The 15,462-nt window shown below is 45.9% G+C and overlaps 1 protein-coding gene across 19 annotated transcripts in view; it reads left to right on the top strand.

Annotated features, from left to right (window-relative positions):
* PCDH15 (protocadherin related 15) overlaps nt 1–15,462 on the top strand; it is a 696,943-nt gene that overhangs the window by 433,717 nt on the left and 247,764 nt on the right. The gene's annotated exons all lie outside the window — the stretch shown is intronic.

The raw sequence follows: 15,462 nt of genomic DNA on the forward strand, positions 1-15,462 counted from the left end.
TATTTGTTTTTATAACTTCTGTTATTTTTATAACTCCTTCCCATTCCTCATGTCAGCACCTGGCTCGTGTGTGTTGGGGCTCAACTTGCTGCCTTAAGATGCTTCAATCAAAATGCAAACTAGGAAGTATCACTTCTTCCCTGACAAGTTGATTTAGTTTATAAATGCATGAGATGGGAAAAGAGGTCTAAATTTATGGAAATTATTTTTGTTTCATTCAAGCCTGTTTGCTCATTTCTGTTCCAAAATGATACATTCTTTGGATTTTGGTATTAAGGGTTTCATTGGGAAGTCATGAAGCAATTTGGTGTCTAATGCTATTTTTATGCCACAGATTTAAATTCACACTCACACTTTTTCATGTAGGACAAATGTGTAAAGACTGGAGAAGATGTAAAATGGATCAGCTTCTTATTCTACTTCTATTCATCAGCTCATCGCCAGTACTTAAGCAGAGCTTTTGTTAAAAGTCTCTAAAATTCTCTGCTTTCAGTAATTTTTTTTTAATTTATGCCTTTTAAGAAAAAAGATCAAAGTGCCAAAAAGCAGGATATAATTTGGGGTGGAAGCAGAGGAGAAAAGTCACACTTTTAGAAACTGATTAATTCTGAAGGGTAGAAAATAAAGTTATTGATTAAGTTGGAAATATTTAATTGGTTTCGTGCCATCATCTGTCTAGAAAAATGTCCTCCCCTGGTATTGGTGCTCTCGAAGGAGGTAAAATAGTCCTTAAATTACTTTCAGGACTGGGAGGGTTTTGCCCTTATTTTCATAATAATTAAAGTGTCTCATCTCCCTCTGAGGGTTCTTAGGACTTTGTGTGGCCATCAAAGCTCTTTGCTTTTCACTCTTTTTGTCAGGTTAGACATGCTCAGGTGTCACAGTTCCAGGTAGATCTGCTGAGATGTTTCTTGCAGCTGCCATGGAGAACCCACAGGCCCCAATTCAACTGCAAGTGATTCTGGTCACTAAATATTGAATAACTGTAGCAGTAATTAGCAGATCAGGTAAGCCCACAGCTCTTTCCTAGGTGTGTTGTTTACAAGGACAAAAATTTGGAACTGAATTCCATTTTGGGATAGGCATCGTAGTTGTGAATCAGGACTGTGCTCTGTAATGCCAAGGCTTTTTCAAAATGTGTTTGGGATTTCCTTTTTTAGTGGAAACTCTCCTCAGAGTGACTAGAGTTCTTCTGAAGAGCTCATCTCTGAGAGTTTGAGTATTAAGAATAAATTATTCAGATTCAGTACACGATCCATCCATGTTCCAGGGGTGTCAGTTTACCTTTGCCAATGAAGAACTGCATATTTCCACTAATTATTTCTTCCACATAATTTTGAAACAAGAGATGTTGTTTTAGTAGTAATATTCTTTGACTGTCTTCTCCTTCACATCCCCAGTAAAGCAGTGCAAGAATTGGACTATTTAATACATTTAAAATCAGTTTTCCTCTGGGGAGTGTGAGGTGATGGCTGGGATTGGTGCCCCTGTAGTAGTTGCCAAAAATGTGATGTCATTCTTTGGAAGTGTTTTGGTATCACTTTGTTTTTGGAGTGTGAAACAGAGCTCAGAGCAGGGCTATAGGGTTGGTGGGTTTGGGGGAGCCTGGCCCAGCCACCTCCCAGGAATGGTCTGTTGTGCCATGTGAACACAGTGGGTACCCTGGAGGTCTCTCAGTGCTGAGGGCTCTGATCTCCTCTCGTGCCTCTGGCAAAGGTCTGGCATTGATGTCAGTGAATGGGTCGTCTTCTGCCTCCTGAGGAATGGGCTGTTATGGGAATTCTTTGTCAAGGGATGGGGCTCCTACCCAGCCTCTCACAATCCATCTGCCCTTCTCCATTCAGCTCTTGTGGGCTCTCTGGGCAGGTGCTCTTGTTCCAAGAAGCCCCAGCTCTGCTGGTTCTTGGGCACTGGAGCTGCTCCATCCCAGATCAGCTGTTCTTACCTACCCAGGCTCTGCTGAGCCGAACCAACTGGGCTCTCCAAATTTACCTATTGCTCAACTCTGTGCTGGGTGTGAATCCCAGAATGGTTTGGGTTGGAAGGGACCTTAAAGCCCATCCAGTTCCACCCCCTGCCATGGGCAGGGACACCTCCCACTAGCCCAGGTTGCTCCAACCTGGCCTTGGACACTTCCAGGGATCCAGGGGCAGCCACAGCTTCTCTGGGCAACTTGTGCCAGGGCCTCCCCACCCTCCCAGGGAAGCCATTCCTCCTAATATTTCATCTGAATGGTTGGAGCCACTTCAGTTTTTTTCAAAGTCCAGTTAACACCAGGAGACATGTTTGTGTGATGGGATCTCAAACTTCCCTCCCAATCCTTCCTTTCTTGTCAGTGTCAAAAAATTGTCTCCTTCTGGAGGTGCCTGAGGACCTTGGGAACCCTATATCCCAGGACAAAATTCCCATTCATGTTCTGAGAGGCTTTCTCTGAGCCAGGCCTGCTTTTGAAAAATTGCCTCCTTCTAAGGAAACCTCAACTCCCTTTCCATTTAAAACACTGATAAAACCCCAGTACCTTTTCACACCTGGGTGAGCAGGTTTGGCTTTGCATCTCTCATTCTTCAACATGTGTCTCAAAGGGCTGCAGGGAGCGTGGACCTGGACCAGATGAATAATGAGCTGTCCTTAATACTTTCACAACCCTTCACACCTTAAAATAAAAACAAAAGTGGAGGGGGAAAAGCCTTTTAAATGGTCAAGCCCCAGTTTCCTTTAACTTCCTTTAACTGTACAGCAATTCAAGGCAAATTTTTCTCCCTCACATTCCCTGTGTTTTTAAGCAGATTGTTCCAAAAACATCAGTAATTTTACCTTGATTCCAACTTTGAAGTGCTAATAAGAAATAACGCTTAACTTATTGCTTGTTTTGAACAGCAGAGTGCTCATAACAGTAAAATAATTCAATAAATGATGGATTTCAAAGCTCTTCTTGGCTCAAACATAAATTACATTTGTTGCTTTATTTTGTTACGCAGTCTCATGTGAAAACTCCTTGTATCCTTTTAGATTTTCAAAGTCATGTTAATCAAGCCAAATGTTGTGCTCCGCGGCTCTGATATTTTTTTCCTCCTTTATCCACTCACCATTTTTCATCATTACTCTGATATTCTGCGTTTTATCCTATTGAAACAACTGTTTGGGAACATGCAGCTTGATTAAAATAAATCATTAAGTCTCGACCTTCTGGCTGTTTTCCTTTAATTTATGCCATTAGCACAATCCTGAAGATCATTGAGTCCCTCTGTCCTTTTCCTGGAGATGTTTTGGGGAGCAGTGGTCAACTGTATGGTCTGGAAGAGAATCTCAGGAGGTTTAACAAGGCCAAGTGCTGGTGCTGCCCCTGGGTCAGGAGAACCCCTGGGATCAATCCAGGCTGGGGATGAGCAGATGGAGCAGCCCTGGCAGAAGGCCCTGGGGGTGCTGGTGGGGCAGAGGCTGGACCTGCCCCGGCCCAGAAACCCCCCGTGCCCTGGGCTGATCCCCCAGCGTGGGCAGCAGGGCAGGGGGGGATTCTGCCCCTCTGCCCCTCAGGGGAGACCCCCCTGCAGAGCTGCTCCAGCCCTGGGAACAGCACAGCAAGGACATGGAGCTGCTGGAGCCAGTCCAGAGGAGGCCCCAAGAGGATCCGAGGGCTGGAGCAGCTCTGCTGGGAGGAAAGGCTGGGAGAGTTGGGATTGTTCAGCCTGGAGAAGGGATGTCTTCAAGGAGACCTGAGAGCCCCTTCCAGTGCCTAAAGGAGCTCCAAGAGAACTGAAGAGGGACTTGGGACAAGGGCCTGGAGTGTCAGGACAAGGGGGAATGGCTTCCCACTGCCAGAGGGCAGGTTTAGATGAGATATTGGGAAGGAATTGTCCCCTGTGAGGGTGGGGAGGCCCTGGCCCAGGGTGCCCAGAGAAGCTGTGACTGCCCCTGGATCCCTGGGAGCGTCCAGGGCCAGGTTGGACGGGGCTTGGGGTAACCTGGACTAGTGGGAGGTGTCCCTGCCCATGGCAGGGGGTGGAATGAGATGAGTTTTAAAGTCCCTTCCAACCCAAACCTTTCTGTGATTCTTTGATGTTTTTATATGATCAAATATATATTCATTCTTTTCAGTGGAATAATTATATGTGGCTGTTACCAGGTATGAAGTTTTATGTCTCAGGATGGTTTATGAGCCCAGTGAAAAACCTGGCAAATGTTGCTTCTGAAATGCACTACAGAGCATTCGTGTTGGGCCTATTATTTTGTCACTGTCACAACAGGATGAAGTTTAAAAGAGCAGTTCAGTGATAAATTATCTTCCATGCAAGGAATTAATAGTTTTTGCAAAGGGCATCCCTGAGGAAAGCAGCAGTGGGAGAACCACCTCACTCTTCGAGTATGTCTGTGTGTTTTGATAGTTTTTGTTTGTTCTCTTTTTTTTTTTTTTTTTTGGAGTACTGATGCTGTTTCCCCTCACATGCAGCTCTCCACTCTCTGATGCATCCAGTCTTCCCATGGTTCCTCCCAGCAGGGGAAGGGCTGGGGTGAGAGGATGCAGTGCTGACAAACAGAGTTGCCTGGGATGGAGCTCATGGGATGGTCCTTTCCCTACTCTGGGGTTTGTGGTGGATAATCCTCAAGTCTGATGAGGAGCAGCTGAGGGAGCTGGGGGGGCTCAGCCTGGAGAAAAGGAGGCTCAGGGGGGACCTTCTGACTCTACAAGTCCCTGACAGGAGGGGGGACCCGGGGGGGGGGGGATGGACTCTGCTCCCAGGGAACAATGGTAGGATGAGAGGAAATGCCCTCAAGTCACACCAGGGCAGGTTTAGATGGGATATTCAGGAAAATTCCTACACTGAAAGGGCTGTCCAACCCTGGCACAGCTGTCCAGGGCAGTGCTGGAGTCCCCATCCCTGGAGGGATTTAACAGACGTGGAGATGTGATACCTGGGGACACGGATGGTGGCCTTGGCAGTGCTGGGATAACACTGGGACTCAGTGGTCTTGGAGGTCTTTTCCAACCTTAGTGGTTCTGTGATCTTCACCTTTTTGCTCACTCTTGTTGATGCCTTGGTGTGTCTGTCCTTTTACAAGCATAAATCTTACTAGGTCCCTTTAGGGATTCTTTTGAGAACAATGCAATGAAGCGTTGAATTCCTAATTTCTGGGGAAGTTTTGGAGCCGTGGGTTGCTCCCCACATCTGCATGTCAGAGGTCACTTTTTATCCATTTCAGTTTCCAGAATTAACTCTGTTTTCCCCTCTTACCAGAGACCCCTGGGGAACTTACTTCTGGCTTTGTCTTAGTCTCCTGGGGGCTCCCCATCCCTGGAAGTGTCCAAGGCCAGGTTGGATGGAGCTCTCAGCAACCTGGGCTAGTGGAAGATGTCCCTACTCATGGCAGGGGATGGAACTGGATGAACCTTAAGGTCCCTTCCAGCCCAGCCCATTGTGTGGTTCCCTGATGTGGTCTCTGGATCAGTATATTTTACCAAGGACAGTCAGTTAGGTTTGTTATGTGTTTCTTCTGTCCAGGGAGGTGTGCACTGATCTTTCTGTTCCTTCCCTGTCTGGTTTTACCTGAAGAGGTTTTTCCAGTGCAGCAGGATGGGCTTTACTGGATGGGCTGTAATGTGCAGGTGGCAGACCTCCTGCAGCCCTTTGTTGAGAACAGGAACTCTGTCTTTAGTTCCAGATCCTTTAGCAACTAATTTGAGGCAAAATTTGAATTTTTTTGACTTTCAGGGTTAGAATTGAATGATTTTTTTTTTTTTTTGAGTAAACTGTATCTCATCAGATAGTAAGAAGTTGCCCACTGCAAGGAGGAAATAGGGTGACCAAATTGTTGGTGTTTGTGATGTGATGTTCTGCACACACGTTTTCCCCTTTTTTGTGGGAAAGAGGAGGTTTGGGTTTTTGTTCTGTGTTTAAATTGGAGAAGTGCAGGTGTATTTATCAGCAGCTCTGTTGGTGCTTATTTAGCTAAAGGAATTTTCTGGGCTTTATTTATTCCCTTGACCTTTGTAAAACATCCATTAAGCCCTGTTTCCCAATTTAGAGCCCATTTGTCTGTAGGACCTTACACCCCAGTGGGCTGGTAGTGCTCACCTCTCCAAAGGGAAGAGCCCTTGGAGCCATTAGCCTTGTCCTTGCCTTTGACTGTCCAGGAAGGAATGCACTTTGCAGTTCGTTTCTCCCACTTTCCTTGTAAAAGCAAAGCAGAAGGGCCTCGAAAGAAGAAACTCTTCCCCAATTCCCCAGTGTTTAGCTGTGTTACACTGGGGGGTTTGCCAGCCTGTGGGTGCGAAGGATCATTCCCTCTGCCCTGTGTGTGCAGCACAAGCTCTCAGCTCTCGGTTCTTTGCTGGGCTCCTCATCCCCCCGTGCCCACTGAAGGCTCCTGGAAGGGATTTCCTGCCTGTTTGCCAGGAGGTGCTAAGGGATGTCTGCCCTGGGTCATTCAAATCCTTTCGAGTGCAGCTCAAGCAGCTCCTAATGGAACGACGCGTTACATTTGTAAAGCGACCCTGTGGGGTTCGTTTCATGCCTTTATTCAGCATTAATGCTCCTGTCGAGGCATCACAGAGCAGCGTTGCCTTTGTAAGTGGAGTCCCTCAGTCAACAGGGGCCCCAAGATGCCCCTCCAGGCACTTAATTAATCCCAGCAGTGAGGAACTATTCCTTTTGAAGATGTGTTGTCACCGTGGCTGTTCACTCCCCCCCCTCCCCTCGGCTTTTAAGGGTCTGTGGCTGAGAGGAGCTGAAAGGGAAGGATGTGCTCCTCTTTTTTTTTGTAGTGGAGCTTGAAAGTGGAGCTGGGGGATGATGCTGTGGCTATGAAAAAAAACAAAACCGAAGAATGCATAGAATCATAGAATTCATAGACTTACTAAGGTCAGAAAATACCTCCCTGTTTAATCAGTGTATCCTGATTAAAGTGGAGGCAGTGTATAATATTCTCTCACAGAAGTTTCATTTTGAGATGTTATTTTTTCTCCGTTGCAACATCATATACATTACTACTTCTAAACTCCTTTCTGCTATTTCGGTTGTTTTATTAACAGCAGCTCAGGTAAACCATAGGTTTTCATCTGTTCAAGCTCTGTAAAAGGCACTTAAAAAGCGCCTTTCTTCATCCAGCTCTGCAACTGGAGAACACCCTTTGTTGGTGCCCCCACTGCCCACGGTGTATTTTAAGTGTTAAAGATCTGGCAGTGCTGTTTCTTGCCTGTTGTTAAGCTCACTCATGCATTATTTATCAAGCGGTAGGTGAAGACTTCAACCTTTTTATGATAATTGATAGTGGTTAGAATACACGATTACCAACAGTTCCTGAGCACCAGTAAATGCCAGCATGGGAGGTGTGTGTTGACAGGACGTGTTTTTCATCGTTAATTCAAAATATATGGGCTTTGTTGGGCCTCACTGGGTCAGTGTGGAGAGGCAGAGAAGAAATAGATGATAAAATGGGATATTAATAGCTTTGCATGGGGTTTTGCCTGTTTGTGTTGCACAGTGTTGGTGCAAACTCCATAAACTGTAGCTCTTCCAGTGTGAGGTAACAGGATTAAAGACACCTTCTGTGGTTCCCTGTATCACCCGGGGGTTTAAAGTAGTTTTGACAATGGGTACAATTAGAATTATCTCGTGTAAATCGGCTGCTTCCTTTGCTTAGGGCAGGTTTTGGCTCCACACAGCCCAGCTCCTTGTATTTGGGGACAGTCGGTGCCTGCTTGGAGTTGAGATGTAAAAAAAGGTCACTGGAAAGTTGTACTCTCAGTTCAATAAGATTAAGCACAACTGAAGTTAGCAAATTTTAGCTGTTTATAAACAAGGAATTGGGTGCTTAGGAGATGTGAAGTTGTAGCATGTTTGCTTTTTAGTGTCAATTGTATTGAAAAAAGGGAGGAGATGGAGGGAAAAAAAAATACCATGAGCTGTTAATTCAGTTTGATAGAGCTGAAGCAGCTACATATTGATGCCTCATTATTTTTAAATTGACTGAGGGTTTCCTTTCATTAATCCTTTATTCTCTAGACAGATGGGAAACGGTGGCTGCTTTTTTTCAAGGGCAATTTCACCCAACTGACAGCACAGTGAAACTTTGGTTTGTTTTTTTCTTTTTTTTTTTTTTTACTATCGAAATATGGTATGGCATAGGTTGAAAAAAAAAATAACAAAAGATTCCTTAATAAAAACGTGCTGCCTTGTTTCTGCTTTATTTCTTTATAATCGGAGGCATGATCTATGTTAGTTTACAGCTTGGCTGTCTGAAAACAAGCCTGGTAAGTGTCAGATATCTGTGAAGGATTAGTAATTATTAAAATAAATTGAAAACACGTATTTATCCTCCCACAGTACTGATTTTCACTGTCCTTCTCATTCAGCAGCTGAGCGTAGCCCTGAATATTTTTTGTACCATTTCTGTGAGCTCTGAGAAGCCTTTAAGCAGGATGACAGTTCTTAACCACTGGGTAGCTCTGGGTATTTTATGAGTCCTAGACTGCCAGGCCAGTTTTTGGGTTGTGACTGCTGTCTGTGAGGTTACACCCAGAAACAGAGCAGAAAGAAAGAGCTGTGAGTGGAGCTGAGCCTTTCCTGCTTCATCCCATCAAAGGCATCAGGGTGTTAATGGGGGAGGATGTTCTTCCAGCTCAAGGCAAAATACAAACCTTACTGGTACAGGAGTGCAAGGGGGAGACTGAGGAGTGGAAAATGGAAAAGCCCTGAATAGATGATGAGGTTGCTGTAACCTTCTTGGCTCCCAGCAGGGCACGTGAATACCCTCACACAGCACAGCCTTTGTTTTTCCAGTCCTCATCTCCCATTGTTTTGTTAAGAAACAGTCCGACCACACTGTTGGTATACAACTTGAAAGGGAAAATATTCCACTTCTCAAAGAAAATATTCCACTTCCAAAAGAAAATATTCTACCTCTAACAGAACACACACCTTCTCATTCTTCCCGTGGTGGGAATCCAGCCTTGCTTGGACTGGAGTTGTCCCCACTGGAAGCAATTTTTAGTCTGGTGCCTTAAGGCAATGCAAGTCTGGTCAGCTCATTCCTCAATCTCTGCTTGAGGAAGTAGAAAAAGGGAGGTTTAGAGCATTTCTTGTGGTATCAAAGGTTCTCTGCTGTGGTCATTGGGCTGGGCTCCTCCCAGAGGACTGGGATTAATTTGAATTTGTGAATTGTTCCCACTTTGCCCTGCTGACACCAGGCACATCCTCGTTATCCCCTTGGTGACACACCTGTCAGTGCCCATGGACACTGACCCTTTTCCAGCAGTGATGGCAGGCGGATGCTGGAGGACAATTTGGCGTGGCATGAGCCTGAATATTTGCCCTGAGTATGCCCAAAATCTGCAGCTGTTTTCATCCCAAAAGGAAAGAGGTACCCAGGGACTCTGCAGCATCTTTGTGGTGACCAGACCCTTCCTGGGCGACACCGCATTTCCAAAGCATTCCCAGCCCTGGACCTGTGTGTTTACACGTGGCTGATGCAGGGATTTCCTCCTGGCTACATTTTGAGACCTCTCAGCTAACCAGCTCTTAATCCATTTAATGTTCATCCCATTTATTTTCATAGTTTCATAATCAGCTTATGTGAGATGAGGCCATGGAAATTTAAACTCGTGTTCCCTTTGCTCTCCCGGCTTGTAATTTCATGACAAATAACCAATTTTATATATTTTTAAAATTTCTTTTCCATTATCTCCTGTTTATAGGTGTGTTATATTCCTGTAGCATGCATTTGGTCTCACATGCATGTTTGCATTGCTTTTCCACCCAGCTGCTCTGTGGATTTACTGGGTTTAAAGAACAGCCCAGTGTTGGCTTTCCCTCTCTCAGGACTGTTGCCAAGGGAGCTGAGCAGCTTTTCCCAAACACTTCCACATCCACACCTTGGGACCAGAGGCACAAAAATGTCAACACTAGTTTGGTTTGTCCTCTGTTACCAAGTAAATAACAAGTGTTTTGTCAGCATCTTATGACTTAAATCACCTTTTTCTGCTGAAAAGTGGATGTCTGTTTAATAAGTGCTTTTGACTCTTCTGTCCTGCAGACAGAGGTTAAGCAACACCAGGGTTCTGATTTTTTGCTTTCTGTGAAACGTAACAAGGGGAGATCTTAAAGCTACTTTCAAGGGCTTGACTTGGTTCCTTGCAGATTTGTAGGGTCTTTTGTGTCTCTTGTCAGTGTTGTGAAGCTTTCCCTCTGTCTCACGGTTGTTTCTTCATCTTGTGACATCTCACCTGCCTCCAGCCCTGGGAACAGCACAGCAAGGACATGGAGCTGCTGGAGCCAGTCCAGAGGAGGCCCCAAGATGATCAGAGGGCTGGAGCAGCTCTGCTGGGAGGAAAGGCTGGAAGAGTTGGGATTGTTCAGCCTGGAGAGGAGAAGCTTTGGGGTGACCCAATTGTGGCCTTCCAGGGCCTGAAGGGGATGACAAGAAACATGGAGAGAGACTATTTCCAAGGGCCTGGAGTGGCAGGACAAAGGAGAATGGCTTCCCCCCAGAGAGTAGGTTTGGATTAGATAATAGGAAATTCTTCCCTGTGAGGGTGGGGAGGCCCTGGCACAGGTTGCCCAGAGAAGCTGTGGCTGCCCCTGGATCCCTGGAAGTGTGGCTGCCCCTGGATCCCTGGAAGTGTCCAAGGCCAGGTTGGAGCAACCTGGGCTAGTGGGAGGTGTCCCTGCCCATGGCAGGGGGTGGAACTAGATAGGCTTTAAGGTCCCTTCCAACCCAAACTGTCCTGGGATTCTGTGATCTCCAACAGTGTTCAATGGCTTCTCTTTGCTGGAGAGTTTTCTTTGCTTTGCCTGATCAGGTTGTTTTGTTGTTTTTTTTAAAGCCTGTGGAACTTTAAAATTTAGTGGGAAATGTGTCTTATTCTTCTGGTGAGAGTAACTTAAGTACACCTTTAGAACACTTTTTTTTTTTTTTTTTTGTGGAGAACATCTTGACTAAGATAAGCAAACCTTTGCAGCAGTTTGAGAAATGGTTTTAGGAGTCCTCTCCAGAGAGGTGAAAAGAGAAGTCTGACACCAAAAGGGATGCAAAGCCAGAGGAAACAAGGCTGTCTAACCAAGTGTGACAGCCCTGTCCTGTTTCTGGCCATCCCTTGTCTGTGCAGGACACAGCTGAGTTAGAAATGACTAATGGTGGTTGTTACAAGTGTGGGGAAAAAAATCAATAGGAGATAGATTAAAAATCTCCAGATTCTTGAAGTACAGAGAAGAGGTGACATGCTAACGGTGTGGGGAAGGTAAATACACAGATTTAGTGTGCCATGAACACCATTATCCGTGGGAATGGAGTCTCTGCTGGCTGCAGAAGCAGCTCAGGGCAGCCTGCAGGGATCCAGATTGTGGCTGCCCAGATAAACCAAAGGGAGATGCATCTCCCTGCCTTTCAAACTGCAACTGGAACTCAGTGAAAACTGCTCGGTCAGGGGGCTGGAAGCAGCTGGGAATGTCATCCTGCCCTTATGGTGAGGCCTTGCTTCATCTCACTCACCCACAGAAATCACTAATTGCAATTAGTGATGTCCAGCAGTGTTAGAGCTGATGGGAAGGAGAACCAAACAGCCACAGTGCCTGCTGCCAGGCTGGCTGCCAGGGTGTCCTCCCCAGGAGGGGGCAAAGCCACAGGAAGCCATGCAGGGACAGTCCATCTCTGGGATGGATGGATGGAACCACAGTGTCCCAGACTCAGAGCTGCTGAAGAGGGTATAAAGGTGCAGTGTTTGAGATCGGGGGGGGGGGGGGGGGGGTTGATTTTTTTCATAGTTATTGCTGGGGTTGTTGTTTGGTTGGTTTGATTTTGGGGGTGATTTTTGGCCCCTGTTAAATGCTGGACTGGTGCTTTCACAGAATCTGATTGCAGTTCCAGAGTGTGATGCCTGAGTGGACATGACTTGCTTGGAGCCCAGTGTGTTTGTATTAATTCAGAGTTCCCCACGCCAGTACATGTCTGTCTGTATTTGTATGTCCTGGCTTTATACCCTGCAGGAGACTTTTCTCCCTTTGCCTTCCTTAGTTTGGAAGTGAGAGCCCTCCTTGGAACTGCCAGAATGACAGACATTTGGGGTTCTTTCAAAGGCAGTCGTAGATTTTCATCTCACCGGGGAGAGGAGCCTTCCAAACACCTCATCTTGTAGTGCTTTCATGTCTGTGTGATCCTGATGTCAATCAACCTCTTTAGAAGTCTTCCACAGAGTATATTTCCAGCATAGATGGATTTCCAGATGTGAGGAAGCAGCAAAGTGAAGCCTGGGGGTTGCTGGAGCTCATTTCTGCTGGTACCTGCTGCAGGGAGCAGCATGGGAGCAGTGCTCCTTTCCAAGGATTTGCAGCATGGATATTAAACCATTCCTTTATCAAGTCTTGTGCCATTCTCCAAGCCCCAGGAGGCCATTCCCACTCCTTTGAGCAGATGCTGTGCTCTCACACTGGGCAGCACTTCACTCTGTGCTGAAGGATTGCTGAGGTTTGAGGGTGCACCTTCTGGGGGGGTTTAGAAGGGCTGGCTCGTGGCAAGAAACTGCTCTGTCTCCTGTGATGTTCAATCAGTTCATTTCCAGCTGGAGACAAGGAAAAACTCCTAATTTGGGATAGCAAAGCCTCCACTGTGGCCATTCAATCAGCAACAACTGAACAGACAAAACAGAAAAGAAAAAATATATGTAGCACAATTGATGCTAAAATAATAATAATGGGGGAAACAAGCAAAAGGGAGAATTGGACTTCAGATTTGCCACAAAGGCATGAATACAAAATAGGACATTTCCCACTGAAGTGAAGAACTGTTTGAAACACAGAGTTGACAGGTGATTAGTATGGCAGTGTAGGAAGCTGTTGGTGTTCCAGCCTTTAAATCCCTGCTGTGCTAAGTGGATCTTTTTGCCCTCTTTGGAAAACTCCTCTTCCTCTGTGATTTGCATGTACTTTAAGGCCGAGAGACCTTTTGGTATTGTCTCATGTTTGCAAGGACAAAGCTAATTTCCAACTGTTTGTAACATAATTCCCTTTCTCCCTATTAATCTATATCAATCAAGTTTCCTAACTTCCTTTATGAGAAATATTTATGCCTACTCAGAACAGAATCAGTTAAAATTGATTGCATCTTAATTGGATCCAGCACAAAATATTTTTTTCTTCCTGGTAGGAGCATGGGAGTGTTAAAAGGAGAGGAGGTGGAGAATGTTGTCTGTAGCTGTATTTAAATATCATTTAAAGTTGTGGTTGTGAGAAGAACAACTTTGGAGCCTGTGCTGCTCCGGGCAGGGCCCAAGTTTCTTCTCTGAATGCTGGTACTTAGCCCATGCTGATGGAGGGTTGCAGGGTGGAAGGGCAGCTGGAGCTTGGTCCCAGGGAAGGATGTGTGCTGCTTAATGCTCTTCTGGAAGCTGGCTCCACTTCATGATTGGTTTTTGATTTAGCAGCTCCTTGGCTTGACTCCCTGTTGGTGGAGAAAATGGAGTGGGCTGGTGGTGGCACAGAGGGTTTGGATTCAAGCCTTAGTGTGACCTCCCCACTGTTACCAGCAGAGCCAGAACTGGGCATTCCTGCTTTGAAGCCATGATTGTCCAAGATCTACCTGGTGTGAGTATTCTTCCAGCAACTGGTGAGGTGTGTTGGTATTGTTGGGTGCGGGACACACTGGAATGAGCCTGTGTCACCTTCCAAACTGCTGCTGAAAGGAGCTCCCAAAAACCAGTGAGGAGGCTGCTGTGCAGAGAGCCACTTGTCACCTCAGGGGAGGCCCTTCTGCTCTTTACAACTACCTGAAAGGAAGCTGGAGCTGGGGGGGTTGATATCTGCTCCCAGGGAACAAGCCACAGGACGAGAGGAACCGGCCTCAAGTTGTGCCAGGGGAGGTTTAAGTTGGATATTAGGAAAACTTTCTTCACTGTAAAGGTTGTCAAGCATTGGAAGGGGCTGCCCAGGGCAGTGGTGGAGTCACCACCCCTGGAAGTGTTCAAAAGACATGTGGATGTGGTACTTGAGGACATGGTTTAGTGGTGAACACGGTGTGCTGGGTTGATGGTTGAACTTGATGATCTTCAAGGTCTTTTCCAGCCTTAATGATCCTTAAGACTTTGGCCTTGTAGTGTAGTAGAAGAGTGCAATTAGAAAAGCTGTGTGTAAGACTCCTTTGGGCACCCTGTCTGAGTTCCCTCATCCAAATATGACCCTAATAAAAGGTGATGAGGGGCTTCATATAGAGGGAATGTCTCCAGGGTCTGCATCTCTCTGCCATGGCTGTGGTGGAAGAATTCTGGAAAAGAGGGGATAAAATTAAGCAGGCTATGGTGTGTTTCAGATATTTGAAGTTTCCAGAGAGTGGGGTAAAACTGCCTTCCTTTGCCAGCTGTGTAAAAGCACCACGTGACTTACTGGTGTATCACACAGTGAGTTGATATTACCTTAAGTTTACATGGGATATGTTTTCATTAGTGACTATTTTCCTAAATAAAACAGGGAAAGTAACCAGAAGGTAAATAACCTGCTTAGCAGTGCCTCCAAGGTTTTCCTGGAGTTTCATGGCTCCTTTTAATAGTTGCTGTTTAAGATGAATTTCATTTCAGCCAAAATGCCATTTTACAGTTAGAAGTCTGTAGGGAACTTGAGCAATGAATGGTTTTGACAAATGAGCAGTTCGAGGGAATTCATCTTCTGTGGAGGACATCAGCTTTTTCATACAGGGATAGGGTAGAATCTGATTAAATTCAGGCAGAAAACAAGGAAGTGATGTCTAAAATCAGAAGTGCCTTGGAAGGTTTTATTCTGATCAGACCAGACGAGCAAGCAGACCAAGATCAAGCATTCAGATTCTTGTGCTAATGCTTGAAGTCTTAAAAACTGCAGCAGCCCAGTGCAGTCTGTGTGCTCTGGACATCTGGAATTCCTGTTGTAACAGATGCATCAGGAACTTGCTGGAAGGCAGAGAACTGATGGGATCTGTACAGCAGGAGCAAATGGGAGGAGAGGAACAAGGCTTGTTTCCAGTGAAGCCCCGAAGGAAGCACAGATTTATGAAAGGAAGAGAATCATAGAAACACAGAATGGTTTGGGTTGGAAGGGACCTTAAAGCTCATCTCGTGCCACCCTCTACCATGGGCAGGGACACCTTCCACTAGCCCAGGTTGCTCCAAGCTCCATCCAGCCTGGCCTTGGACACTTCCAGGGATGGGGCAAAACAAGGCAACAAGTACTCTGGCATCTCCATAGACTGCAGGGTCAGGCCTGAGAGGGGAGAGTTGAATATTTGTGCCCAACCTGCCAGTTGGGCAACCAATTTTGTCCATTTCAAGTGGTAATTATCAATATGCCACGTTTTAATAGTGGTTTTACCAACTTCTTTAATGGTTTCCTTGTAGAAGCAAATAGTCATCGAGGTCTGTACGGTCATAAGTGGTAGGGAAAGCTCTGGGTTTTGGGGTGACTGAATTGTGACCTTCCAGGGCCTGGAGAGGCCAACAAGAAGGATGGA

The sequence above is a fragment of the Chiroxiphia lanceolata genome, chromosome 8 (genome assembly GCF_009829145.1).
Source record: "Chiroxiphia lanceolata isolate bChiLan1 chromosome 8, bChiLan1.pri, whole genome shotgun sequence".
NCBI classification, from domain to species: domain Eukaryota; kingdom Metazoa; phylum Chordata; class Aves; order Passeriformes; family Pipridae; genus Chiroxiphia; species Chiroxiphia lanceolata.